The sequence below is a fragment of the Panthera uncia genome (assembly GCF_023721935.1).
Source record: "Panthera uncia isolate 11264 chromosome B3 unlocalized genomic scaffold, Puncia_PCG_1.0 HiC_scaffold_1, whole genome shotgun sequence".
NCBI classification, from domain to species: Eukaryota; Metazoa; Chordata; class Mammalia; order Carnivora; family Felidae; genus Panthera; species Panthera uncia.
In genome coordinates, this window is record NW_026057582.1 from 77,038,118 (window position 1) to 77,059,397 (window position 21,280).

The window sequence follows — 21,280 nt, forward strand, 5'->3', positions numbered from 1 at the left end:
AGAGAGAGAGAGAGAGAGAGAGAGAGAGAGAGAGAGAGAGAGAGAGAACGAACCCTGATACGGGGGTCATTCCCATGACCCTGGGATCCTGACCTGAGCTGAAATCAAGAGTCAGACACTTAACCGACTAAGCCACCTGGGTGCCCCTTGATGGTACTGCTTCTTTGAGCTTCTGTCCCTCCTCTTACTGACAAAATTCTCAAACATTAGCCACATGTGGCCAATTCTACCACTTGCCTTTCGTTACCTCTGTACAGAAACAACTGAGACTGCGGAAGAAGTAATTATCACATGCTGTTGCTCCCCTATTGGTCTTCATTGGCTTGGGGTCTAGACCGAGTATCAGTGTTGAAATCCTTCTCAGATCTACTCTTTTGACATCTAGGATGCTGACTTCTCATTTTTCCTCCTCCTTTGAGTGTGCATCTCCATCTTCTTTGTTTCTGCCCTACCCCTGCCTCCACGGCTCTCCCAAATGTGACCCTACAAAAGGTGGCCTTTGGTTTTCTGACTCTCCGTGTGTTGTCTCTTAAAGATTTCATTGATTGCTGCAAAAATTTACCTCTGGGTAAAGGCTCTTCAGAGCTATTTATTTGGATTCAAATGTTTTTCCTGAGGTCCAGCTCCAGGAAAAGTTCTAGTTTTTGCTGGAAAATCTACACTGGGAACTGTTTTCAGTATCTCAAATTTAAAATTTCTGAAGCCAGAGCATTAAAAATTCTTATAATCCCAGGGTTGAGAAGACTTGTCTACTTGTCTCCTTCTGACTCTTCTCCCACCCAATATAAACACAACACAAAACAGTCTTTTCTGGGCTTCCCTGTGTGTTTAAGGTTCCACTGTTCTCCTAAGAGTAAAAGTCCAGGCCAAAAATCTCAGGCATCTTTGGCAACTTCACCCTTAGCTTCTGTATTGAGGTGATTGCCAAATTATGATCATTTTAGCTCCATGGTCCCTTATATATACTTGTTCTTGGCACTCTGCTGCTGTCTTGTCATGTCTTGCCTATATTTAAGCCATGTCATAAATTGCTTAGAGATTCTTGTTTCTCTCTCTTACCCACCTTTAGTGGGTCTCTATTGCCTATCAAATTCAGTTCAAAGTCCTTAGTGTAGTATTAAGACCTTCTACAATCAGATTCGAACTTCTAACTAGTCTTTTCTTCCCCTATTTCCCTATACTTTTCCACCTACCTTTTTCTTTCACTTGGATTATTCATAATCTGCTGCTCTACCTTTGCCAATCTTTTGTGACCCAACAAGGGTTCCTCATCATATATGAAACCATCTCTTGATTTCCCAAGACTCCCTGGTCTGAAACCTTGGCTCTTTATACCTGACTCAGGCACTTAGCAAGCCTTTTTCTCATATTACAATCATAAGAGTAGGTATTACCCTTTTCTTTCACCCCCAGTGCTGAGCATAAGATGGACATAAACCTTCAATAACTAGCAAACAGATGAATTTTCTCTCACAGTGACACACACATTAATGCATATATTAACCACTGGTTGGTTTTTCCCTTTTTCTTCCTCTATAATGGAAACTTGCTTTAAACCAAAGTGATTGTGCACTTTGGCAGTATTTTTCACATTTAGAAACATGGGGGAATTAGACTAGAAAAACTATGTTCTTGGAATATTTGTAAAAAATAGTTTTGACAATTTATGGTTTTCTACGGGGAGAGTACTACTTGTTTCTCATGGTCTTAGATGTCCATTTATCAGATCGTACATGTTGAGGTAACTTACAGTGAGTGATCATTTATATTAGTTTAGGTGAAATCAACTTGGATTCATTTGAATGTGGGGTAATTTTTAAACCCTTTGATTTTACAGATGAGGAACCAAAGACTAAAAAAGAGCTGATCTTCAAATTGAGTTTAATGGTTCTCAGTCTTTTCTTCCTCAGTGCCCCTAAGGGAGGCGACTTGCTCCCAGCAGGACAGGGCTCCTTACAGCCAGCGAAGTTGACCACCGATTGACATTCACCTTCTAGTTACCCCTCCTTAGCGGTTAAAGGGCCCAAGCCCATGCCAGCAGCTGATAGAATGACCTTGACTAGAGGTGAGGTCTTCTCCCACGCAGTCCAGCGCTCTATCTCTTTAGCCATGTGGAGACTGCTCTGCCGAAGGTGGAGAAAGTGTCAACTGCGATTTAAGTGGTGGACAGGAAGACCATCATGCAGCACAGAAATGGTGTGTGATACTTAGGGTATGCTGAGGTTTAACATAAAATGTTTAAAACCAAAAACTGTAGACATACAAACAAAATTAAACACGATTCTTTTAAGAATGTGCAAATCCATTAGAGGAAAATAAGGCCACCTATTCCAAATATTTCATTCAGTTTCAACCCTTTGCCTTCCCATCACCTTTTAAGGTCAGAAGGTTAATACTTTCCCCCCTCCTCTTTTCTTCCCTCTGTATCTCTGCAAGATTTGAAATTGCATCCAGAATTTATAAATAGAGCTTCCGAGATTCATTTATAACTCTCAGATGAGATTTTCTAGATTTGTGAGATATAGATCAGTGTCCATATTGACTCTGTTGTGACCTAGACTCAAACACTGGACTATCACTCACTTCTTGCTTGTTAGCAACCTATTCCACTATTTTTTTTTTTTTAAAGGTAAAGACAGAGGATGCCAGCTATGAAGGAGATCTCTTGGAGTGATTTTACATTTTTTTCCCTGCAGTCTGCAACCAAATACCACTCCTAACAAAAGATTTTTTAAAGTATTAAGAAGCCGTGAATGTGGCTGGAGGGTTTTGCATAGCAAAGCCCCCCCAAAAATTAGCTTTTAAAACCAAATTAGCTTTAAAAACAGAAGACAAATGTTTCCTCCTTTATAAACTCCAACTTTTAGTATTGGACTGTTGAGTGTTTTCCTCACTGATGCATCATGTTTGGGTTTAATTCTATACTTTTGTTCTTACCTGTGTTACTTTGATGTGAAAATATGAAAAGCATATGAAAGAAAAATAAAAGAAAGTGACTTGAGAAGGAAATAGGCATTTGCTTTTATATGTGGCAATGATACTTGAGATTGCGGGATGTTTTAACAAGGTAACTTTGGACCAAGAAAAATGATCTTCAGGTCCATCTTTATAAGAAATCAAAATTCCTTTCTTTCAAAAGCCTCACCCATTCTAATCTGTTTTGTATGTGTATTGATACTGTATTCAAGGGTGTGCAGTCAGAAAGCTTTCTACTGCTCTGATGTACAGTGAGGGCAAGGTGATGGTCCAACATTGTGATTCCTAGTGATCTAAATATTGCAGCATAAGTAGTTTGTGGTTATTTAGAATGGGTGACTGCTGTGGCTGCTTGAGCTGGTTCAGTTTTCCATGAAGGGTGCATGGCACAAAACTGGCAGGTATAAGATCTTGTAGCTGATGGACACATTCCACTGGACCGTGGCATGATGTTGGTATAGAACTCTACGGCACTCCTGTAGTTCAACAGACCTTCTATAGCTGGCCCTGTATCGCCGTTAACCTGTGTATTTAGGTACTAACTTTTGAATGAATGACTTGTGAAGAAATTATATATGAGTTTTCAGGTAATGGTGCCCTGTCTTTTTCACATTCTTATTATGTGCAGCCGAAACATTTAAAATAGAAAAATTGTTAGAGAGAAAATTAGAGCCTTTTCAACCCCCTGTCAAACTAAATTTGAAATGACATTTAAACTTTGCATAGAATAGTTAAACATTTAGTTTCAAAACACTTCATGAGTTCTGTTCAATGTTTGGTCACTTAGGAAATAATAATCATGATTTAAATTCATATCTTCCAATTACTGGAAAGCTGAAAAATGTAATTCTTTTAACAATTATCCTTGCAAAAAGCACAAATTATGGAGGTGAATATCAATCAAAAGTAACAGAGTTTAATCTAAGTTTGTGTGCCGGTGGGGGGCGGGGGGTGGTTAGTGCAAGAGGAAAATGAGAATGTGGCTTGTCTATATTCCAGGGGAAGAGAATCAAGTCAAAATGAGATCTGATCTTTTCCAAGTTATTGTGCGCATCATATTTGAGCATAATTTAACATGCATCTTGATGTTCCAAGTGTCATTAAACATCTACTAATCAGAATAAATGTTCTGCCAAATTCCATTTATTATCTTCACTGTTAAAGGCACTGAGTACCCTAGATTTATAAATATAAAATTAAAGTTCTTCTTAAAAAAATAAACCTACATGGGGGATTTACATTTTTCTTAATCCATGTTTACACAAAGAGATCTGTTTTTAAATGTTACATCAGATCTTTGTGAACTCAAATAAATCATTGTGATACTTGGCCAAAACTATTTCTAAAATGATGCGTAGTGACGCCCTGTGGTCAGAGGACCTTCTTTGTGGAGTTTTAGAATTCCTGGTTATTCAAAATGACCACTATTCTAGGTCCCTCTGTTTTCAAGAATAGGTACTACAGATGCACCTGGTCACTTACACCCTGTCAATCTACGTACATCCTCAGTCGCACGTATTCCAAATGAAGCAGGCACAACTCTAGAAACATGTATGTCCCTTCCTAGATAGATCTGTAACTGGACGTGTTTGACAAACTTGATTGCTTGTATACAGAAACTCAGAAAGAGCCTAGCCACCAAGAAGAATAAACTTACTACCCACAGTGTTACAAGTGCTGTTATAAGGTGTTTCGTCGACCAAGGCATCCATGATCCCCTTTCCAATCACTTTGGCGTCTGTCCCAGTGAAGGAAGGTTGGAAAATAAGTCATAACACTTGAATACACCTGGCATAACTCATATTTGTGACTTCCTCAGTGATTTTAAAATGTAAATATATTTGGAACCCTACAAATTCACACCAATAAAAGTGTGTATATTCAAAATGATGGCATTATTGCTGTCTTTGGTGTAGAATACTCATTTTGACTAATTTGGGGTCAATTTGTCAACTCTCATCTAGGCCCTGTGCATATTGTAAAGTAACTCAGTGTGGAGGTCCACTGAATGAGATAAAATTAACCAGATCTGGATGGAGATCTGGATGTAACTTTGGACTTAACGAACGCTAGAATTTCATGAAGCTTGTTGGAAGGAACATGGTTTCACATCAGCTATGCCCTTATCAGCTAGGACCTAAGTAAGAGCTAATAGCAGTAATCACACAAATCCAGGGCTTTTACCCCTTGACTTGCATGTCATTCCTCAGTAGTCCTTTCCCCTTTCTCTTCCCTGTGCTAACTGAATGCAATAGTCCCAGGCACAGTAGCCTTGGGACTTGTAAGAGTTGGCTAGGAACATTGGGAAATTCATTTATTCCACAACTATCTGAATGCCTTTACAGGCCAGGTGCTACTCCTGATTCTAGGAATACATCAGCGAACACGGGAGACAAAACTGTGAATCCTCTTAACTTGATGTAGCTGAAGTATTTGGAAGATGGAGGAAGGGAAAGTAGCACTAGGCAGAGTAATTGCAAAGGAGGAAGAGGACCAGGGTGTATACTATCAACGAAAACAAAAAGGGCCCTTTTGAAGTTCAGCTGCAGAGTCCCAAAGGAGAATGAGGAAGAATTCACCAAATCGGGTAACTAAGGGAGCCATTAAATGTGATTTTTGTGACCCTTTTCAGTAAAATGGTGGTGACTTAGACTGGGTTTTTGAGAAATTACGCAAAGGGTATGGTAAAAATGCAGACAGCAGGTAACTGCAAATCTTTTAGAGCAACATTTGTCAATGAAGATAATGGGAGATATCTTGAGGAGGGGGCAGGGTTAAGGCAGGCATTCTCATTTTTTTATGTGAGATGTGGGCAGATGAGAGAAGAAGGACTAGAGCACTTTTTAGGTAGGGGAAAAAGGCAAGAGGGGTCCCTGTCAATGAATATGTAAAATATTGCTTGAGAAGACCACATCATGTCTTGTACAAAAGTGATATCCCAGCTTTTTGTTGAATGATACAATTCTGGTTTATTTAAATGTACATTCTCAGGGTATTTGGATCCTACTTAATGCATTTTATTTAGAAAAAAAGATTGACTTTTATTCAACCATATGTGTTCACCCCTTTCTCAAAGGCCACCTTTTAAACATACATGTCAACCTATACACAAGAGACATGGGTTGTGCTAGTAGCTTCCAACAGACAATGCACTATTAGTTGTTGCTATTAGTTGTACCCAGTATTAAATAAGCTCTGCAGTATTTTTCAGTCAGTCTTTCTTACTTTGTTCAGAATCCATTATTCCAAGTTTCTTTCATTTTCCATGAAAAAATAGAAAGCAAGACAGATAATGTCATCCTCTTCTTACTGAATAGAATTTGCAGCCTACACCACAATGGATTAATAGGCTCCCTGCATCTTGGAGACCCTTTGAGTATAAGAGAAACTGCTCTAATTGCTCCGTGGAATAGACGGTTTTGATAAGTGGTTTTTTTTTTTTCCCCTAGTCACAGAGACACTACCTATCAAACTATTGCAACCCACAGCACATTTTTAACCTAATACTCTGATCCTTGCTTTGCAGGCTTGTTAAGTAAAACACTAATAAAGAAAACTCTTCAAGTTGGCCTGGGAATGGAAGTCGTCAGGTCCTTTTTACTTAAAGAAGTAGAGAAGTAGCACCTTGTGTCCTCGAAAGCACTTGGTGATCAACTCCAATGAGAAAATCAGACGCATCGTGAATAATATGATAGAAAGTAGACTGAGAAAAGGAAAGTAATGAGACATCACAGTGTTAAAGGCAATGTAACATCCTGCCTGGCACTCTGAGCTCTTAGTAGTCATTTCTCACTCCCTGGCCATGTTGTCACATAGTGGTGACGTGAGAGCGATGCTGAGTGAGTGTAGTAGTACTGTCTTAGGTGGTCACCCCTAATCCCATCCCAGCCCTAGACAGGGAAAGCTCTGGAGCCTGGGCCACAGGCATGAAAATGCTATGATGAGAAATATAGCATGAGAAATAACCTTTCTTGTAACATAACTTTAATGTTACAGAAACTGAATCTTTGTTCTAGGTACTTTTTTAGATGCTTTTGGGACTCATTTTACCCTGTGTCTGTTGTAATAATGTGTTTTCTTGAAAGAGAAATTTTGTCGCAGACAAAATCTTGCTCGGAAGTCCAACTGATAAGTGGCATTTTATTAGTATATATTTATTTTCCAGTCTTAAATGTATATAAATGCATATATATTACTTAATATAATGTCAGTCTATAAGATGCTTTTTTTTGTTGAGATTATTTTACTTACTATAAAAATCACCCTTTTTAGCGTATGAGTTTTGACAAACCCATGCAGTCATGTAACCATAACCACAGTCAAGACATAGAACATTCCATCACCATAAAAAATTCCTCTGTGTCTCTTGGAAGACATCCTCTCCCCTGACCTCAAGCCCCTGGCAGCCATTCATATTTTTTCTGTCCCTATAGCTTTGACTTTCCCAGAATGTCATATGAATGGAATCATATAGTATGCAGCCTTTTGAGTCCAGCTTCTTTTCTTAACACATTTTGAGATTTATCCATGTTATTGTACCTAACAATAGTACATTCCTTTTTATTTATTTTTTAATTTTTAATTTGAGAGAGTGCAAGCAAGGAAAGGGGTCGAGTTGAGAGAGAGAGAGAGAGAGAGAGAGAGAGAGAGAGAAAATATGAATGAATCCCAAGTAGGCTCCACGTTCAGCATGGAGACTGATGCGGGGCCTGATCCCATGACCCTGGGATCATGACCTGAGCTGAAATCAAGTCAGATGCTCAACCAACTGAACTACCCAGGTGCCTTCCTTTTTATTTCTAATTAGAATTTACTTTGTGAACATATCACTGTTTGTTTATTCTTTCCCAGTTGAAGAACATTTGAGTGGCTTCCAATTTTGGCAATGTACTAGGGTCCTCCAGAAAAATTGAACTAGTAGGAGGTATATATATATATATAGAGAGAGAGAGAGAGAAAGAGATTTGTTTTAAGGAATGGCTTGTGCAGTTATGGAGCCTGACAAGTCCCAAGATCTGCAGGGTGAGTTGGCATGCTGGAGACCCAGGAGAGCAGGTACCATAGTTACAGGCTAAAGGCTGACAGGCTTGAGCCCTGGGAGTGTTGATGATTCCCTCCCAAGGCAGGAAGAAGCCAGTGTCTCAGTTCAAAGGCAGTTAGGCAGGAGTTTTTTCTTAGCAGGACAATGAACCTTTTTGTTCCATTTACTTCTTCAACTGATAGGATGGTACCCATCCCATTAGGGAGAGCCTTTGCTTTACTCAGTCTACTTATTGAAATGTTAATCTCCTTTAAAAACAGCCTGGGGGTGCCTGGGTGGCTCCCTCAGTTAAGCTTTGACTTCTTGCTTCAGGCTGTGATCTCCAGGGCAGGCTTTGAGGGTTCCTTTGTGACTTCAGTGAATCAGAGCCCCACATCAGGCTCTCTGCTGTCAGCACAGAGCCCACTTCAGAGCCTCTGTCTCTCTTTTAATATGCCCATCCCCCTCTTGTACTCTTTGTCTCTCTCAAAATAAATGGGTCGACTAAACTAAAATAATTAAAACACCCTCAAAGTAACAGCTCGAATAATGTTGGCCCAAATAACTGGGCACCCACTGGCCCAGTCAAGTTGACACACAAAATTAACCATCATGGGTGATTGTTAATAAAACTGCTATAAACATATATGTATAGATTTTCATGTTAACATGTCTTATTTCACTTGGGCAAATACTTAGAAGTGAGATTGTTGGGTCACATGCCAAGTGTGTATTTAGCTTTATAAGACACAGCCAAATTGTTTTCTAAAGTAGCTGGGCCATTTTACATTCCCACTGGCAACCCAAGAGAGAGTTCCAGTTACTCCTCACCCTCCCCAGCCCTCAGTATTGTCCGATGGGTCAGTTTTCCTCTCTCCCCCTCCCTTCCTTTCAACAAATATGTAGTGGTATCTCATGGTGGTTTGATTAAAGGATGTTGAGCATCTTTTTATGTGCTTAAATGTTATTCACATATCTTCTTTCATGAGCTGTTTGCTTCTTTTACCCATTTTGGAGCGTAGGGGGAGGTTTTTTTAATTTCAATTTTTGTTTTAATGGAGTTCTTTTTTATGTTCTGGGTACAAGTCTGGCATATTTAAGAACTCTATTAAGACAGCACTGAGTGATGCATAGAATTGTTGAATCACTATGTTGTATGCCTGAAACTAACATAACACTGTATGTTAATTATACTTCAATTAAAAAAAAACAATTCTGCCTAACCCAAGGTCATAAAGATATTCTCGTATGTTTTCATGAAGATGCTTTTTGATACACAGAAATTTGAATTTAAGAGTTTAAATCTTGAGTCTCCTATTAGCCATAGCGTCCGATTACTTTTTATTTTGCTAAAAGAAAATTATAAAAATCACATTTTATAAAACATATAGTTAAAAATGGAAACAGTTAAAAATTTTTCCCTTATAATTCTAGGGTTTCCCTTATAATTCAATCAAAACAATCCCTAAGATTGAAACGTGAACTATAGGAAAATTTTATAGCTGAGTTAATAGCAATTAAGAATGGCTGCATTTATTTCAACCATACACATCACTCTGTCAAAAAGCACTAAGTATAAAATGCCAAAACCACCCATTTTTCTGCTCATTCCTATGCTTGTTATCACACTCCAGACTGTTTTGCCAAAAACGAGGGGCCTGCAGAGCAGATGAACCTCAGCCTTGGCTGTGCTTAATTGAATGCGGTGTCTGTGTGCTGCAGCACTATATTTACACGTAGAAGTGCAAGCCTGAATTTTAAAAAAGAAAGAAACCACTGTAGATTCATGCTTCATGCCTGTCCTAATCAGTGAAATTTGTCTTCAAAACACCCAAATAGACCCTGAAACATGTCAGGGAACACTTCATCTTCCAGATTGCCAGAAGAACCAAAAAGAAAACACAAACAAAACCGAGTACCTTAGTATTAGATATGCTGTTAGTATCGAAAGGTATATGTTTTTGTATAACTATATGTGTTTTTTAAAGTCACTGTTGTTTTTAGGTTAAATATCCTTTTAAAATAACATTACAACTAAGTGTTTGCAGCAGTGCTGATACCTTAGGGGATCCCTAGACACCTGGTTTGTAAGCCTCCTGATCTTTTTTGACCTGTTTATTTTACAGATGAAGAAAATAGCCAGAGATAAGAAGGAAATTCAAGGTCATAACAGCAGTCTTATGCTGAACTTAATCCAGGCACTCTGACCACTATTTTAGTGTTTTTTCCATTACCTGACCCAGCCTCTCCAATTATAGTAGAAAATATTTCTCCTTGGGTCCATTACTTAGAGAATGAAGACGACTCTTAATTATGTGAGCTCTTTTCTGGCATCTCAACTTATATCTTGTATAATGAGTGTGCCTTTTGGCTGGGGTGAGCAATTTTTGGAAATTTAAGACCTTTCCCTTCCTAGCTTCCTTAGAGGACATGTCCTAGGCCAGAGCCCAGATCTTAATGAAAAACATGTAAACCCTCTTGTTTGTTTTCCTTGTCGATTGGCCTATAATTTTAAATCCATTCAATGGCAGATTTATCAAGTGACTAATCCCTAGGAAGACTTGAAGTGGCAAAGAGAAGGTGGTTGTGGCCTAGGTACACACCATTGGTCATTTATTCAAAATGTTAAGGTGGGAAGCCAAATACTTCCTTGCTCACTCATTGAAAATATATTTAGGGAAGTTAGTTATAAGTATTGGGACCTGGAGTGGTTTGTTCCTGGGTAGTAAAAGCAGCATGAACAACTTTGCTGGACAAATCAACAGATGTGGTCCTTGGTTTTCTTTGGTTCTCAAGGAAAACATGACATGTGATAATAATAATAATAATAATAATAATGTAAAATCCATACAGCTCAACTATCTTGAAAATTGTAAATAACTTACAGATCTCTTCTTAGCTAGAATGCAAGTTTCTCAAAATATGGATTGTCTCTTAATTATTGTCATTTCTCTGACACTTTTCACAAGATCTGATACATTATAGATGCTCGTTAAAGCTTATTTGAATACCAGATGGTAGATCATCTCTTTGGTATAAGTGAGATAAGACTTATTGAGTCTCTCTGATTCATATAACACCACTACAAAGAGTAAGTTCATAAGTAGGAATCTATCACAATCACTCCCCTGAACCTCTTCTTGGTTCCAGAGAGCTAGGACTTTGGGGAAGATGTGGAAGCTTTTTCTAAATCGTAATCCCAGAGTTTATGCATAAGTGTCACCTTTACTGACAGTACCACACAGAACTCAAAAATAGCCCCTCCTCACTTGGCTCCCATTTAATAATGCTATTTAAGTGCCATAATACCACATTGCACTTCAAGGAAAAAATACAGAGTTTGGGGGTATGTGAGGCAAATGTAATTGACTTTATGGTCACTTACACTTTACAGTTTCTCAAATAATATTATGGGACAGGTTAGCAATGGCCATACGATGGTGCCTCTTCAGAGACAGTGAATGAGTTGAGAAAGAAATATTAACGTAATTGTTGTTATTACTTGAAGAATCTCAGTTTGTCACAGCATTGAGGACCAGGATTTACCTTCTGTTGCTGCTAAGCTCACATGTACTCTGCAATGGGTCATACATTAATTATTGGACTAGCTGTAGCTCCAGTGATGCTAATAATAATACAACATAAAAACTCTAAGTTTTCTCTCTTAATAGAGGAGTTAGTGTGTTAGCTCATGGCCTAAAAATGTGCAGTCTTGGGTTTTTGCTCGTTAGGTTCAGAATTACTTTTTGTGAAAATGAAGTCTGAAAATCATTATCATGGATATCCTAAGGTATATTCATTCTGTGACTTACACTACATTTAGTGATATTAATAACTTAGAAATAAAATGTTACCAGAATCCCCTGGGAGTAATGATGTTTTTTTTTCCCCCCGTTTTATTCCACAAAAGCACTCTGGCTGCAATTTTGTTTTGTTTTGTTTTGTTTCCCTGGTAGGAACCTCAGTCCAGATTTTCAAAACTTTTTCTGTTTTATTTCCCTACTACTTCTTTAGATGATGATCCATAGTTGTAATAGATTATTTTTGAAGTACAGGTATATTCCTGAATACTCATAATAACTACCAGATTTCAAAAATAATGCACAACTTTATCTAAACTACCAAGTGAGCCACTGGTATGTTTTCAAACTACCGTAATGAGTCTGTTTGACCTCATGTGTACGTTTGCATTAATAATGAGAGTTGGGACTCTCTTTTTATGTGCCTTAGATATTTAGACATGGCTTAGATATAATATTGTGCTTTAAGTCCTTATCAAGCTTTCATGAGCAGAGCCGTAGTCTAGGAAGTTTTAAGATGAAGAGATATGATTAAGTATTGGGTGTGAAAATTATTAGCATTTTAGAACTAAAGGAAATCTTACTGATTAAGTATTTTAAACCTCTTATTTTAAATGAAGGTTACAGGAAGTAGAAGATTTGAAAGTAAAAGTAGCTAATGACTGAGATAACCAGGAGCAGAATCCAGATCTTGTGAACCTTGGCCAGTACTTTCCTCTCTACTTACCTAGAAATCAAAAACTCCAGATTTATTATTTACTCAGTGACTCCAGTTCTTTTCCCAAAGGATGGAGGACCAATATTTTAATATTTATTTATTTTTGAGAGACAGAGCTTGAGCGGGGGAGGGGCAGAGAGAGAAGGAGACACAGAATCTGAAGCAGGCTCCAGGCTCTGAGCCATCAGCACAGAGCCCGACGCGGGGCTCTAACCCATAAACTGAGAGATCATGACCTGAGCTGAAGTTGGATGCTTAACCTAGACTGAGCCACCCAGGCACCCCGTGGAGGGCCAATTTTTTTTAAAGAAAACATCTTTTATCAGAAATTATCTCTAGCTTTGTACTGGAATTCTAATTTCAGAATATTGAACAGGAAGGATTATTAATAACTGAGGATCTAGGATAAGGTGAAAAAAGCTCTGGAGCGAAACAGTGTGCATTTGAATCTATCTTGTTGGCAATTTACTTAAAGTCTCTGTGCCCCTCTTGTTGCAGTACCAGCCTTGACACAGGTTGTTGCCATGATTTCAGATGTAATATAATACAAATGCATTATAAGTCATAGATAGTATGTAATGGTGTTAGTCATTAATTAATGTAATGGACCGATTTCTTATAGCATACACGGAAGTAAATTCAAAATGGATTAAAGACCCAAATGTGAAACCCATTAAAGAAAACACAGACAATAATTTCTTAGAGATTGGTCTTAGCATTTTTCTGGGTATATCTCCTCAGGCAAGAGGAACAAAAGCAAAAATGCACCATTGGGACTACACCTAAATAAACAGCTACTGCACAGTGAAAGAAACTATCAACAAAAAGAAAAGGCAGCCTCCTGAATTGGAGAAGATATTTGCAAATGATGTATACAATAAGGGGTTAACAGAAAAAATGTATAAAGAACTTAAACAGGGGTGCCCGGGTGGCTCAGTCGGTTAAGTATCTGACTCTTGGTTTTGGCTCAGGTCATGATCTAGCAGTTAATGACTTCTAGCCTTGCATCGGGCTCCGTGCTGATGATGCAGGGCCTGCTTGGGATTCTCTCTCTCTCTGCCTCTCCCCTGCTCATGCTCTCTGTCTCAAAAATAAATAAACTTTTTTTTTTTAAAAAAGAGAACTTCTATAATAGAACACCAACCCCCCCCCCAACCACCAAATAGTCTGACTTAATGGCAGAATACCTGAATAGACATTTCTCCAAAGAAGACATACAGATGGCCAGCAGACACGTGAAAAGTTCCTTGACATCACTAGTCAGCAGGGAAATGCAAATCAATACCACAATAAAATATCACCTCACACCAGTCAGAATGACTAGGATCAAAAAAAACAACAAATAACAAGTGTTCGTGAGGATGTGGAAAAAATTAAAAATAGAAATACCAGAAAGAACCCCCACTAACTTCAAAAGGTATATATGTTCCTATGTTTCTTGCAGCATTATTTATAATAGCCAAGATATGGAGGCAGCCCAAGTGTCTATCAATAGATGAATGGATAAAGAAGATGTGGGGTGTGTACGTGTATATACACACAGCCACAGAAAGAGAACTAGGTCTTGCCGTTTTTGACAACACGGATGGGCCTTGAGAGTATTATGCTAAGTGAAATAAGTCTGCGAAAGACAAATACCATGTGATTTTACTTATGTGTAAAATCTGAAAAACAAAAAAACCCAAACCCATAAATACAGAGGACACACTGGTAGTTACCAGAGGGAAATGGTTTGGGGGGGATGGGTAAAATGGGTGAAGGGGAGTGGGAGGTACATGCCTCCAGTTATGGAATAAATAAGTCAGGTGAAAGGTATAGCACAGGGAATATAGTCAGTGGTATTGTAGTCAGCATTGTATGGTGACAGACGGTAGCTCTACACTTGTGGTGAGCATGACACAAGTAGTGTTGTTGGACCACCGTGTTGTGCACCTGAAACTAACATTGTGTGTCAGCTATTCTTCAGTTTGAAACAACTGTTATGAAATACCGTTGTTTAGCTGCTATCAATTCGAAATGGCAAAATGGAAAGAGCATGAATTTTGGGCTGTCACCATTCCCAGGTGTGGGATCTTATAGAAGTTATTACATCCGCCAGAATGTCTGCCCTACAGAGTTGCAAGGATTAAATTAAGGCACCTCGCATGGTGTCTAGCTCACTTATTTTATGTTGGTTTCTTTTCCCTCACTCTCTTGACCGAACATCAGCATGGCAGATAGTTACTGGAGATAGCGCCATTTTGACACGTGAATAATTTAACCTGGTGCTCTATAGCCTTTGCATGCGTTGGGTTTTACTCCCAAGTCAACCTAAGTGCTATTTTATCTTCTGATTGCTCTTTACTCTGTTTCCTGCCCACTTTCTTTATTTATTCCTCCTAGCAAGTTCTAATTACATTGATATATCAGATGTGCCTCATATTTCTGAGTGTCCCTGAGATGGCCTCTTAGTTGTAACATGATGTGATTTATTTCTGATAACAACAACAAAAAATATATAGATAATAGTTAATTCAAACCAGCTCTTGTTAACTTTGGGGAATTTTATCAAGCCCAGTGCCGTTCTTTTTATTAATAGAGACTTGTTTTTATAGTAACAAGTGTACGTCCATCACACAGGGAATTATTGAAGTTTCTGTGCAGCCTTCAAAAACAAAACAAAAGCCACGATGCCCACATCCAAAGCCATAGAACCACTGTCTTCTCACCTTATGTGAGCACTCTGCAAGGCCTGAATTCCATCCCTTTGAGGTGCTTGATGTTCTCGAGCCCCATTTTCTTTCCTTCTGTCTGCTCAGACTGCACTTTTCTGGTGACGCTTCATTGTGCTTCTGTGCAGTCCCTGGGAATTGCCTAGCTTTCCCCAGCCTAGAATGTAGAATTTGGAAGAGTTCCTGGAAAAGGTTGACTTACTCAAGTTGTACAGCAGATAACCTGAATTTTGACTAGCGCTGGCAGCACCTCTGGGAGAGGTTGTTCGTAATAACAAAATGCTAACAGATGATTTTTCCACATTGCTTGGCACCATCACAATGTCTTTCATCAGCAGGCACTTTGCCGCGTTCTTTTTTGACAGACGTGTTTGTGGGGACCAGACAAGCAAACGTCTCCTTCCGTTGCTTGGGTTTCAGTACAGTGTGTTCCTTTGATGGTATCTCTGAGCAGTGGTAATGTGAAGGATATTAAAAAATAATGAGGATTTGGTAGGGGAAGGAAGGACCAGCCCCTGAGGAGGTTGGGGGAGTTGCGTAGAGTCCAATCCCTAATCAGATTAAAATCACAAATGTGGTTCAATTCTACTGGATGGTTTATTATGTTTATGGAAATAGCCTTTATGCTTATTGTGAAAAGCACACTAATCTATGAGATTTTGAATCATTAAAATTAGATCAGTGTCAACTTTTAGAAATACCCAGACTTAAAAAACAAAAAACTAAAAACAAAACCCCTGAATGTTGTATTTGAATTTTGTAGGGGATACCAACTCTAAAATCTCATAGTTTGTGTTGTGCTTTGGACTGTCAGAGAGGAAGTGGCCACATGTGTCTCTCTTTAAAATTTTTTTTGAAGGAACAAGTCTAGCTGGGTGGGTAATAAAGAGGCACAAGGAAGTCTTAATATTTAAGACTAAAGAAATAATTCAATTCAATAAGCATTTATGGATCACTAACTAGCCAAGCAATGTGCAATGTTCTGGAAGTTCAAGCATGAATGAGGCATGGTCCCCAATTGCCTGGAGCTTTTAGATTTACAAAGAAGATAAACATAAATAACTAAAATGTCATGTGAACCTAGCAAGCTCTTTGGCAACAAAGTCAAAGAAAAATTTTTGTCAAGAAAGATCAAGAAAAGTTTAAGCCTTCAGCTGAACTGGACTGAATTTTCCTTTGGGATTTTCACTAGGTGAAAATGGAGAGAAAAGGTGTTTTAAGTAGTGCAGATAGCATGTGCAAAAGCATAAAACTGTGAGGGTTGAATGTATGCTTGAATCTGTAGGGGTGCAGCACAGGTAAAATATAGAGAAGTCTCTGGAAAAGTTAGCAAAAGCAAGGTTTTAGAGTCATGAGGTGTCATGGAAAGAATGTAGGGTTATCTGCTGTGTAGAATAACTATTTTCAATATAGATAATGAAGGGGTATTCTCCTATGGGGACATATCAGAATCAGGAAGGGGCTTTTTCAAAGAACACGTGTTTTCCTTTGCAATTTTGAAATGACCCAAGGAAAAGTCGTTGCCAAAAAGAATGCGCTGATATTGTGGTATCATACTGTCTCAGCTGTGCTTGGAGCAGAGTACAGATTAAGGACAGTTGCTCTTGACTTCAATTCTGGATGCCCTTTCTAATCCCTCGGGGAGCTTTAAGGGTATGGGTGCAAGGGTACCATCTCAGATCTCTGATGATGCTTCTGCCCATCAGTGTTTTTTTTTTTTTTGTTTTTGTTTTTTACAGAGTCGTCTAGGTGTTTCTTTTTCTTCTTCTTTTTTTTTAAAGCTTGCTTATTTTTGAAGAGACAGAGTGAGCAGGGGAGGGGCAAAAAAGAGAAGGAGAGAGGGGATCCCAAGCAGGCTCCTTCCACCCTGCCAGCACAGAGCCCGATGTGGGGCTCGAACTCATGGACTGTGAGGTCATGGCCTGAGCTGAAATCAGGAGTCGGACACTTAACCAATTGAGCCACCCAGGCACCCTGAGAGTTCTCTTGGTGTTTCTAATGTGGAACAGGCTGAGAAGCACTACATTCGACAGATAAAAGTAGTTTCAGTAAGGAAAAGGATGATTAAAACAGAATGGTTTAATTGTGATTGCTCTCTTAAGGATTATGAATTTGAATCTTCCTTAGAGGGAGGGACATAGATACAGATTAATAGGCTATTGCAAGTGGGAAGAGGATGCAATTAAAAATGAAAGCAGTAGAATCAATCAAGTTATGAGTAAAGGAAGTTGGATAAAACATGGATGGCCTCTGGTAGATAGAGCTTGGGGAAGACTGGAAAGATGTCAAACCTCAGCACCTGTCTGCTTTCAAGTGATATACTGGGACGAAGGCAGAAAAACAGCAGATTTTTTTAGCAGGGAAGGTCAGGGAGAGGGAAACCCTTAGTGCTTCATATGTCCTGAGGATCATTTAGCTAAGAATAAATAGAAGTTTTATAACGATTTTGTCTCCTGTGTACAAGCATCCTGTTTAATGTGAAAGTAAAGGAGCCTGAAAAAGAAACTCACCAGGGCTCAAAAACATTGTGTTCCCTTGACCCAGCCTCATCTGTAGTTTTGGCTATAAGGAACTGGGTTTGACATTTCATAAAGATTCCCAGGGATCTTAGGCAAACGTTGTCCAGGAAGGAGTACATGATTATTCTATAGAAAGTTCTACTGTCTGTGTTTGATTCACCAAACCACTAGCAAATCACTGGCTGTAGATAAAGGTGAGGAAATAGCACATGGTTTCCACGTGCAAAGAAGAAGTAGAGTGGAAAACAGAGTTAAAACCTAGCTTTGCCAAAGACTCGATGCATAGTATGTGTGGACTTGAGATACTTCCCTTGTAATAGAGCCAGGCACACCTTGAAATAATTGGTAGGATATGGACGGATAGAAAATGAATGAGGTACTTAGTACTTAATCATTTTGAATTGCTGTGCCATGCTAAGTTCCTGAGTATCAGAAGTTCAGGGAAGGGTGCCTGGGTGTCTCAGTCAATTAAGGGTTCAACTCTTGGTTTCAGCTCAGGTCACAATCTCAAGATTTGTGAGATTGAGCCCCTTATTAGGCTATGTGCTGACAGCATGGAGCCTGCTTGGGATTCTCTCTTTCCCTCTCTCTCTCTCTGCCCCTTCCACTCCCTCTCTCCCCCCTCCTTTATCTCTCTCAAAATATATAAAAGAAAAAGAAAAAAAAAGTTCAGGGAAGCGGGGAGAATTTCAAGGTACAGGCAGTCAACTTTAACAATGCAGCCTAGAGGGGAGGATCACTGAAACATGCTGACCAAATGTAACGCTCAAATAACAGGGTTTCAGTAAGTTGGGGGGGTCAGGAAGTCAGGAGCCAAATGTAATTGGATGAAAGGGGAATGGATGAGAAAATACATCGAGAGAGTTGTGGCTCTTTTCTGCCAAAATTCTGCTGTGAAGAGGAGACGGTGAGAAAGAAAGGGCAACAGCTAGAAGGGATTAAAGGAACTATCTTCATTTTTGCTTTAGATGGATAAAGCATGCTGCCGGGAGCCTGCTGAGAGGGGAAAGCAAGGTGGTGTAGCTTCTGGAATCTGTCAGGCATGAAAGAGACAATAATGTAGCAAACTTATGTGGCACCTTCTATGCTCCAAACACTCCTCTACGGGCTGTTTTATATACATTAACTCATCTTCTTCTCAACTGCCTTATGAGGTAGAATCTGTTAGTATCCCCATTTTACTTATGAGAAAATTGAGGTCCAGAGAGGTTAAATAATCTGCCCAGTTTGTGCTCTCCCCACTGCACTAAGCACGTGTGTTACAGAACCACCAAAACAATACATAGGCACATACATCAGCCTCAGCGGTCTCTGGGATCATTGGTTAAGACGGTGGAAGGGAGCAAGGTGATTGCTGTTGGATGGAAGGGACCAAGGTGATTGCTGCAGACACAGCGCAGTCACGTGATAAAAGGAAAGTTTCTCTGTGGAACATGTCTTTGCAACTTGTTTCTATTAAGAAGTTGAAGACTGAGTAAAATGATTGGCTCATCAATGTCATTTGACTCTCAACCTTCTTGGAAGGTTAGTTGGGAACAACCACCAAGAGTTAGTGTGATGTGGCAGAACTGAACTAGTCGCTATAATGAAGTTGAAATGTTGGTAAGCGGTTCCGTGGAACTCAGGGCTGGGATGTATTAGAGGTGGGCAGGGGAGGGAGAGGGCAATGGTGACAGGTAGGATGTTGAAACAGATTATCTTGATCACATCGTTGAATGAAGCTTGAAATTACTTTCAGGTATTTGGTAGCACAACTCCTGAAATTTTGGGCAAACTTTTGTATTTGTAGTACCTTGTTTATTTAGACTTGCTTAAGCTTTTCCTGGTTTTGCGCCCATCACTCCACAAAAGTGGCCTTATTTGGAAATTTTGAAGAATGACTATAAATCTGTTGGTCTTTTATTCTAATACTGTCATTAGCAGCAGTACCTAATAGTAACATTTATTCGAATGTTCTATAGCTTTCTCAAAACCCTAGAGATGACTCACAATCCTCCTCATTTGGGGAAACTCAGGCTTGAAGACACAAAGTTCCCTGCCTGAGGTCACAAAGCTAACAAGTGGCTGAGCTGGGATGCAGACCAGGTAGTACGAATCCAGAGCTCAGGCGCCTAGCCCCCTGTGCTGTACAAGAAATAGACAGTGTCTGGATTTCAGCAGTTTGTTGAGAGTTGCATCAGGCTGCCATGTCCACATGTGAGAAAACCAACTTTAGAAAAACCTTGCCTCTAGTTCTACTGACCATGGTTATTTGGGGGTTGGTTCGTGAGGGAAACGAGCTAGTAAAAATATAGTTAAAAGGTATCTTAATGTGGAGAATCTTCATATGTCTTTACCTTCCCTGATGAGGTCATTAAACATATTTCTTTACCTTTTCCATGCAAAAGGGATCTATGCTTGTGTACAGTTTGGTGTTCGAGATATCTGTGGGCTGAAATTACAGTGGAGAGGGTTTTTTTAGGCCATAAGGAAAGTCCATAGGATAATGACCGGATAGAACCATCACAGTGGTTTTTACCTACCCATCTCATCAATATTATGTGCTTGTCACGTCAGCTGCTGGGATACAGAGATGGGGGGCAGATCCATCTCGTGGAGTTTATAATCCGATGAGAAAGGCAGACATTAACTAAGTTCACCAGAAATATTTAATTACTGTAAAACTGGATTCTGGAAACCCTAATAACATCATAAATTTAAGTGCTTCCCCTTTAACCATAATAGGCTAAATGACTTTGAAGGCTGGGAAACAGACGAGCTGATGACCGAGAGCTTGCCGGCTCTGTGCTACTAAGTGTAAAACCACAGACTTGAGGCGCTGAAGTAACTGAAAAGATAATGGTTAAACAGCTGAGGGTCTTATAAAATGCAGTTTAAAATGTTGGTATGTAGAAGGGAAAAATAGCAAATCTTAGTATTCTCATTTTCTGTACATTTGTATAGCTTATTTATTACTATATTATGAAAGATTATGAAACAGACACAGATACTGATCAGAGACAGCTTTGATATGGAAACTTCTAAAAGATACACATGTGTTACAGCTTCTTCTCACACCTTTTGTTTCTGCTGTGTTGGCCCAGAAATGGCATAGAAGAGGTGTTCTAAGGGAGACTATGACTTAGAGACTATGTGTCTCTAAGGTACACAGCCAGAAGGAGCTCTCTTTTTTTCTTACAGTGTTCTTTTTCCAAACTAAAAATAATCAAAGATATATTCAAGCATGTTCAAATCTTTACGGAGTTTGTTTTGCCTTTGATATTAAAAATGGGTGAAAGTTCTTAGGGGATAGTTTTACTTTAAGCCTTAATCCATGGCAGTTATTCCCATGAGATCAGATTGGCTGCAATTACGCTTCTACTCCAACTATCTAAGTCTTTGGAGAATTCATAAAGGGAAATTTATACCCTGTTGGATTCTGAGGAGAATGTCTCTGTGTTTCCCTGTGTTGATGTGGCCTGGGCTATGGTGGCACAGGGATGGTACTGAATATTTTTTTTTATTTCTGCTATATTTGATTTTTCTAAAATCTTTAC

At 39.1% G+C, this 21,280-nt stretch overlaps 1 protein-coding gene across 3 annotated transcripts in view; it reads left to right on the forward strand.

Annotated features, from left to right (window-relative positions):
• The window catches only part of FMN1 (formin 1), a 427,872-nt gene that overhangs the window by 204,617 nt on the left and 201,975 nt on the right, over positions 1-21,280 (forward strand). The window lies entirely within an intron of this gene.